Source organism: Macaca nemestrina, chromosome 15, assembly GCF_043159975.1.
Source record: "Macaca nemestrina isolate mMacNem1 chromosome 15, mMacNem.hap1, whole genome shotgun sequence".
In the NCBI taxonomy this organism is placed as follows: Eukaryota; Metazoa; Chordata; class Mammalia; order Primates; family Cercopithecidae; genus Macaca; species Macaca nemestrina.
The window spans coordinates 92,009,176-92,018,228 of NC_092139.1; the positions used below are offsets into that span (position 1 = coordinate 92,009,176).

General features: G+C 45.4%; 1 protein-coding gene across 5 annotated transcripts in view; it reads right to left on the bottom strand.

Moving 5' to 3' along the window:
• LOC112429437 (fructosamine-3-kinase-like) overlaps nucleotides 1–7,608 on the bottom strand; it is a 598,793-nt gene extending 591,185 nt beyond the window's left edge. For all 5 annotated transcript variants that reach the window (XR_011613966.1, XR_011613964.1, XR_011613965.1 and 2 more), the window contains exons 1-2: nucleotides 7,391–7,608; nucleotides 3,633–3,744 (exon numbers count right to left, since the gene is read on the bottom strand). The gene's annotated coding sequence lies outside the window, so the exon portion shown is untranslated. The remainder of the gene's footprint in view (nucleotides 1–3,632; nucleotides 3,745–7,390) is intronic.
• Between the last annotated feature and the right edge of the window lie 1,445 nt (nucleotides 7,609–9,053).

Here is a 9,053-nt window from a genome sequence, read left to right on the forward strand (position 1 = left end):
TTCTCAGCATAAAGGAATAAACAATCAGAAAAGGTAACAGAAACACCAAGTACCCTGATTTCATCATTCCACAATGTATGCATGGGCCATAACGCCCCACTCTACCCTCTCGTTCTATTGTTTCTTTACTATGAAACACATTTGCTGAAAGAAATAGAAATACGCACTGCTGATTCAGGTGGGACCATGAAGCTCCCTGAGTTTCATCCTCTGCAATCCTGAGACATCCAGACTACATCGGACACATCACATTTCCTGATTTCAAATTTCATGGAAAAGCTAGGGACCCACTTCCACACAGAGCAGTGGAACACAAGAGAGGACCAAGAAGTAAAACCACACACTGAAAACTATCTGATCTAACACAAGATCCACAAAAGTAAGCAAAGGGAAAAGGACACCCTATTCAATCAATGGTGTTGAAATAAGCAGCTAGCCATGTGCAGAAGAATAACACCAGGCCCCTACCTCTCACCAGACACAAAGAGGAACTCAAGATGAATAAAACATATAAACGTAAAAACTCACACTATTAAAATCTTACTAAAAACTTGTGTAATATCCTTCTCCACATAGGCTTTGGCAAAGCATTTAGATGGCTAAGTCCTAAAGAGCAACAGCAACAAAAACAAACACTGACAAGTCAGACCGAATACCCGAATACCTGAAAGAGCTGCTGCACAGCAAGAGAGACTACAACAGAGTAAACAGACAGCAACAGAGAATGGGAGAACATGTTCCCAAACTGTGCATCTGACCAATGTCTAATATGCAGAATCTACAAGGACCTTCAACAAGTCAACCAGGAGAATAAACAGAAAAAGAATATCCCATTAATAAACAGGCCAGGGATGTGAACACACACTTCTCAAAAGTCGATGTACAAGCAACTAACAAATAGGAAAACATGCTCAAACTCACTCATTACCAGAGAGCTGCCAATCAAAAGCATGATGAGATGCCATCCCTCACAGGTCACAAGGGTGATGCCCACACAGACAAGGAACACATGCTGGTGAGGCAGCCGAGAAAACGAAATGCTGGTGCGTTTTGGTGGGGATGAAAACTAGTACAGACACCAGTGAAAGCAGATCGGGGATTTCTCAAAGAGCTGCAAACAGAACTACCATCTCACCCAGTAAGCCCACTCCTGTGCATCTACCCAAAGGAAAATCAATCCTTCTATCCAAAAGACACAGGCACTCATACGTTCATGGCAGTATTATTCACATTTTCAAAGACATGGAATCAACCTAGCTATCAACAGTGGATGAGAGGCCGGCACAGAGGCTCACACCTATAATTCTAGAACTTTGGGAAGCCGAGGCAGATGGATCACTTCAGTCCAGAATTTAAGACCAGTCTGAGCAAAATGGCGAAATCCCATGTCTATAATACAAAAATTAGCTGGATGTGGTGGTGGGCACCTGTAGTCCTATCTAATCCGGCGGCTGAGGTGGGAGGATCACCTGAGAACAGAAGGAGGAAACTGCAGACCACTGGAACTAAGGCCCAAATAGTAAACCAAACGCCACATGTTCTCACTTATAAGCGGGAGCTAAACTTTGAATAGACTCAAACATAAAGAAGAGAACAAGAGACACCTGGAATGACCACCAGACCAATCAAAAACAGGGGAGAGGGAGCGTGTGCTGAAGACCCACCCTGTGGGCTCTCTGCTCACTTCCTGGGTTATGGGGTTATCGGGACCCCAAGTCTCAGTGTCATGCAATCAACAGATGTAACTAACTTGCATATGTACCCTTTAAACTATAATAATAAGAGTAGAAAGCACTAAAAGAAAAATCCAAGGTTAGAACCAAAGAAAATAATAAATGAAAAAACAATCTGTAGTTATTCAAACAATCCATGACTGTCACAAACACAGAACGAGGACCTAAGTGACAGAATGAGGCAGCCAAATACTCTATTCAACATGATACGTAGGGAACACAGTTTTCAAAACCCCAAAAAGATACAATGGGAAAGTGAGTCTGGTTCAATTATTGATTTTGAGAAAACTGAATATCCACAGGAAAAACACTGAAATAGGACCCTTACAATGCACGATACACAAAATCAACACAAAATGAAGTCAAGACCTAAACTCAATCTTGAAACTGTAAAGGTCCTCTAAGAAAACATAGAGTGGGGGCCGGGCGCGGTGGCTCAAGCCTGTAATCCCAGCACTTTGGGAGGCCGAGGCGGGTGGATCACGAGTCAGGAGATCGAGACTATCCTGGCTAACATGGTGAAACCCCGTCTCTACTAAAAATACAAAAAACTAGCCGGGCGTGGTGGCGGGCGCCTGTAGTCTCAGCTACTTGGGAGGCTGAGGCGGGAGAATAGTGTGAACCTGGGAGGCGGAGCTTGCAGTGAGCCGAGATCACGCCACTGCACTCCAGCCTGGGAGACACAGCAAGACTCCGTCTCAAAAAAAAAAAAAAAAGAAAACATAGAGTGGGTGTATATTTTAGGAAACCCTGTATCTATGCAAACAGGCTGCAAAAGGTAAAAAAGCATAACACTAAAAAAAAGTAGGAAAACTACACCCATAGACAATGCAAGGCTTGGCTCCGTGTGTGTGAGTGTGTGGGCGCGCACGCATGCAGGCACATGCATGTTTGTGTGCTTTGTGGAAGTGGGGTGTTGAACACAAAAGTCACTGCTAACGTACGCAACTATAACCATGTGAGACTAGGTATACTTTATAAATTCTACAGGGAAAAGAAAACAATGAAACAAAAAAAGGAATCCTAAAGACTGGGAGAAATTAAAAAAAAAATCCTAACCCTGAAAGAGGTTATTATCTAACACAGACAATAAACTAATATGACTAAGTGAAAAACAACAAGAACAAAAACAACAAATATCCAAGGTAAAAGGATCTAAATAGACCTGAGAGAATAGAAAGCAGGTAATTGACCCACAGGTAACAGTTCCTCAATATCACTAATCCTCACAAAAACATGAATCAAAACCATACTCAGTTACCATCTAATTCCACCTGGAATGAGTAATACAAAAGACAAAAATCAAAACTGTTGAAGGCAATGGTCAGTGTAGACTTGCAGAAAAAAAAATCTTCTACACTCTTTGTGGAATGAAAGTTACTATACACACTACAAAAAACTTTTGGAAGTTCCTTAAAAAAGTAAAAGGTAGGCTGGGCGCGGTGGCTCACACCTGTAATCTCAGCACTTTCGGAGGCCGAGGCAGTAGGATCACCTGAGGTGGCCGAGGCAGTTGGATCACCTGAGGTCAGGAGTTCGAGACCAGCCTCACCAATATGGTGAAATCCCGTCTCTACTGAAAATATAAAAATTAGCTAGGCGTGGTTGCAGGTGCCTGTATGCCCAGTCACTCTGGAGGCTTAAGCAGGAGAATGGCTTGAACGCAGGAAGCAGAGCGTGCATTGAGCCGAAATCGCGCCACTGCACTCCAGCCTGAGCGACAAGAGCAAGACTCCATCTTTAAAAAATAAAAAACTAAAGGTAAAAGTACAACTGCCACTCCAGCTAACAATCCCACCACTGGGTACACGTTTAGAGAAAATGAAATCCCTGTGTTATCTGCCTTTTCATGTGTCCTGAAGCACTAGTCACAACAGCCAAGATGCAGAATCAACCTACCTGTCTATCCACAGATGAATGGATAAAGGAACCACAGTATATATACACAAGAAAACACACATCAGCTGTAACACTTCAGGAAATCATGTCATCTGCAACCACTTGGAGAAACCTGGAAGACAATTAGGTAAAATGAAACGAGTTTGCTAGGGAGAGACCCACGCTGCATGACATCAGACATACGAGGAAATATGTCTGATGTCATACAGGAAACTATTTTCCTGTATGAGGATGAGTCTAGGCAAGGTGGTTCATGTGTGTAATCCCAGCACCTTGGGAGGCTGAGGTGGGCAGATCATCTGAGGCCAGAAGTTGGAGACCATCCTGGTGAATATAGCAAAACCCCGCCTGTACTAAAAAATACAAAAATTAGCTGGGCATGATGGCACACACTTGTAATTCTAGCTACTTGGGGGGCAGAGGTACAAAAATCACTTGAACCTGGGAGACAAAGGTTGCAGGAAGCCAAGATCATGCCGCTGCACTCCAGCCTGGGCAACAGAGCGGAACTCTGTCTCAAAACAAACAGAAACAAAAACAAAAAAGTCCCAGTTAAGAAAAATGTCCCAGGCCGGGCGCGGTGGCTCAAGCCTGTAATCCCAGCACTTTGGGAGGCCGAGACGGGCGGATCACGAGGTCAGGAGATCGAGACCATCCTGGCTAACACAGTGAAACCCCGTCTCTACTAAAAAATACAAAAAAAACTAGCCGGGCGAGGTGGCGGGCACCTGTAGTCCCAGCTACTCGGGAGGCTGAGGCCGGAGAATGGCGTGAACCCGGGAGGCGGAGCTTGCAGTGAGCTGAGATCCGGCCACTGCACTCCAGCCTGGGCGACAGAGCAAGACTCCGCCTCAAAAAAAAAAAAAAAAAAAAGAAAAATGTCCCAGTATACTCTCTGCTTATGTGCCTTATTATAGACAAAACATTGAAGAAGTATAGGCCAGGCGCAGTGGCTCACGCCTGTAATCCCAGCACTTTGGGAGACCCAGGTGGGTGGATCTCCAGGTCAGGAGATTGAGACCATCCTGGCCAACATGAAGACACCCAGTCTCTACTAAAATACAAAAAAAAAAAAAAAAAAAAATTAGCCAGGCGTGGTGGCACGCACCTTACTCCCAGCTAGGCCCAGCTACTCGGGAGGCTGAGGCAGGGGAATCACTTGAACCTGGGAGGTGGAGGTTGCACTCTAGCCTGGTGACAGAGCAAGACTCCATCCAAAAAGAAAAAACAAAAGTGTAAATACACAATGTTAATATTAACATGGGGCCACAAACAGCCCTGAACATCTAAGGAATCCTGAGAAATACAAACTAAGTTGGAAGAATCACAATTCCTGATATCAAATTGAGTTTCAAAGGTGTAGATAGCCAATATTCCAATACACATGGTCGTGTGATTTGCCACTGTGCTCCAGCTTGGGTGGGGGTGACTTGTCTCAAAAAAGAAAAAGATTGGCTGGGCGCAGTCACTCACGCCTGTAATCCCACCACTTTGGGAGGCCGAGGCGGGCAGATCATGAGGTCAGGAGACCGAGACTATCCTGGCTAACACGGTGAAACCCCATTTCTACTAAAAATACAAAAAATCAGCCAGGCGTGGTGGCGGGTGCCTGTAGTCCCAGCTACTCTGGAGGCTAAGGCAGGAGAATGGCATGAACCTGGTAGGCGGAGCTTCCAGTGAGCTGAGATCGCGCCACTGCACTCCAGCCTGAGCAACAGAGCGAGGCTCTGTCTCACAAAAAAAAAAAAAAAAGAAAGAAAAAGAAAAAGAAAGAAAAAGATGGGGAGAAAATAGTAAGGAATCACAGAAGTGATAATTGATTGTTATCAAACACGAACACAGAAAAAAAAAAATACCAAACAGCATGAAAAATGCATATCCAAACTAAAATTGGGCAAAAAAATCTCAATAGACATCGCTGTATAAATGACATAAAATGCACAAACATGTAAGAAAAAACAAAAGGTCCTCACATTATTATTCATCAGAAAAGAATGTACTCCAAAACCACATTCAGATACCATCCCACACGTATCTACTGGAATACATGTTACTGAAAATATCTTAAAAATTAAAAAGAATGCTGGTGTGGATTTGGATAAAAGGGAAATCTTATACACTATTGCTGTAAAGATAATTTAGGATACACACCATGGAAAAAAGTTGTAGGCCACGTGCGGCGGCTGACGCCTGTAATCTCAGCACTTTGGGAGGCCAAGGCAGGCGGATCACCAGGTCAGGAAATCGAGACCATCCTGGTTAACACGGTGAAACCCCGTCTCTGCTAAAAATACAAAAAATTAGGAAACTCCGTCTCTGCTAAAAATACAAAAAATTAGCCAGGCGTGGTGGCGGGTGCCTGTAGTCCTAGCTACTCAGGAGGCTGAGGCAGGAAAATCGCTTAAACCTGGGAGGTGGACGTTGCAGTGAGCCCAGATCACACCACTACACTCTAGCCTGGGTGACAGAGTGAGACCCCGTCTCCAAAAAAAAAAAAAAAAAAAAGTGGTAGATTCCTCAAAAAACTGAAAACGCAACTACCATATGATCCAGCAATCCCACTACTGGGTATACCTCCAAAGCAAACGAAAACCGTATCAGAGATCACAAAGCCTCAATGGGGATAGGAGATTTTCTTCATTAAATGGTTCTGAGAAAACTGATGTTTTTATGAAAAAGAACGAAATAAGACCCTTCTGGTATAGAACACACAAAAATCAACTCGAAATGGATTGAAGACCTAAACACAAGACCTGAAATTATACATCATCATCAAACGTCTGTAAGAAAAACGGGGGTGGGGTATGGCGGAGCCCTTAGTTTTGGGACAACTTGCATCTAGGCTCACAGGTTGGAAACGGGAAAAGAAAAAAACGAGGGAAAAAAAAAAAAGAAAGCAGAGGGTAAAACCTCGTCGAGAAGGGAATGGCTTGTGAATATATTTATTTTTTAAATTGGGAAAGCAAATCACAGGTAACAAAAGCAAAAACAACCATGTGGGGCTACATTCAACTGGAAAACTTCTGTACAGAAAGAAAACAGTGAACCAAATGAAAACCAATCCTACAAATGGGGAGAAAATTTGGGGGAAGTATGTATCTCCTAAGGGATTGTTACAAAAAATACGCAATACCTCAACAGTGCTCAACAGCAATAACAAGATCATCAACCCCAAAGTTGGCAGGGCCCAGCACAGACATTTCTGCACAGGGGAGACAACACTGAGCAGCATGGACAGAACCAGGTCCTCAGCATCGCCATCACCAGGGACAACTCCCCGTCAGGCTCACACCCGGGTGTCCCTCCCTCCCGGTCAGGTGGTCGTGCCCAGAGGGACAGAAGGGGACACAGGCTTCCCTGAAGGCCAGGGGTGGGGGATGAAAGAGTCCCAGACACGATGGCGGGAAGGCAAATTTAAAAATTCATCAAATCCTGGAGGCAGCTGGCCTCTTTCTTCCTCTGTCTGAGGCCTGGCCAGGAGGCACCAAACACCAGGCCTGTTCCCAACTCCCACCTGGGCCGGGCTTCCCCTTCCTCCTGGGGCTTTCCTCTCTCCCCATCTATACGGGACAAGTTCCCTCAGAAAAAGTCCTCGAACCCTAAAAATACCACAGTCTGCTATACTTGCCACCCTCAAAAGCCCTCCGGGAACAAAACCCATGGTAAAACAAATACCAAAATACTAGAAGAGAAAGAGGAAAACTATGGAGAAGAGGAGAATACAGGGAACGTTCCAGAAAACAAGCTTCTGTACTCACCGTGTAGAAAAAAAATGCCCGGGAGAAGCTGAGTTGCACGCAGCTCCCACCTAGGCAGTCAGGGCCACAGGCAGGAGCTGTTTCCTCCCCAGGACAAGTCTCCAAATCGTTCCCAAACCGCAGCGGTGCCTTCTCAAGCGGATCCTGAAAGAGCCAGAGATGCTCTCCTTTTACTCAATATGGACGCCACGCCACGCACAACACGCAGCGGCTGTGGTGAGAACACGCATGCGCACCACGTGGGGGCAGAAAAAGCTGTTTCAGCGCCCCCTGCCAGTCACAGTGCACAGTGCAGGATGATCAGCCTCATGGTCGGCATCACCCCAGGCCAGTCTAGGTAGGGTAGAAGTGTGGGTTGTGGGACACCCGGGAGCAGGAACTCCCCAACCTATGCATGTGGACCTCCCCCTGTGAAGCTCCTTTTTTTTTTTTTTGGACAGGGTCTCACTCTGTCACGCAGGATGAAGTACAGTGGTGCAACCACCGTTGACTGCAGCCTCAACCTCCCAAACCCAAGTGATCCTTCCATCTCAGGTTTCTAAGTACCTCCGAATCTGGTTGCTCCATTGTTGGGTGCATATGTATTCGGAATAAGTAAGTCTTCTTGTTAGATTGTACCCTTTATAATTATGTAATGGCCTTCATCATCCTACTTAATTTTGATTGTTTTAGAGTCTGTTCTATTTAATTTTAGAATAACAACTCCTAGCTGGGCACGGCGGCTCATGCCTGTAATCTCAGCACTTTGGGAAGCCAAGGCAGGTGGATCACCTGAGGTGAGGAGTTCAAGAGCAGCCCGGGCCAGGCGCGGTGGCTCAAGCCTGTAATCCCAGCACTTTGGGAGGCCGAGACGGGTGGATCACAAGGTCAGGAGATTGAGACCATCCTGGCTAACACGGTGAAACCCCATCTCTACTAAAAAAAATACAAAAAACTAGCTGGGCGAGGTGGCGGGCGCCTGTAGTCCCAGCTACAGTGAGCTGAGATTCGGTCACTGCACTCCAGCCTGGGCGACAGAGCGAGACTCCATCTCAAAAAAAAAAAAAAAAAGAGCAGCCTGGCCAACACAGTAAAGCCCCGTCACTACTAAAAATACAAAAATTAGCTGGGCATGGTGGGACACACCTGTCATCTCAGCTACTCAGGAGGCTGTGCCAGGAGAACCGCTTGAACCCGGGAGATGGACGTCACAGTGAGCCGAGATCACGCCACTGTGCTGCAGCCTGGGGGACAAAGCAAGACTCCGTTTCAGAAAGGAAGGAAAAAAAAAAAAAGAATAGCAACTCCCGGGCCAGGTATAGTGGCTTATGCCTATAATCCCAACACTCTGGGTGGCCAAGACAGGTGGATCATTTGAGCTCAGGAGTTTGAGACCAGTATGGGTAATGTGGTAAAAATGCATCTCTACCAAAGAGTAGGAAACTTAGCCTGGTGTGGAGGTGTGCACCTGTAGTCCCAGCTACTGGAGAGGCTGAGGTGGGAGGATCACTTGAACCTAGAAGGTTGAGGCTGCAGTGAGCCATAATTACAACACTGTACTCCAACCTGGGCAACAGAGTGAGACACTGTCTCAAAAAAAGAAAAAAAAAATGAAGAAAAAAAAAATAGTGAGTCCTACTGTTTTTTTTTGTTTGTTTTTTTTTTTTTGTTTTTTTTTTTTGTT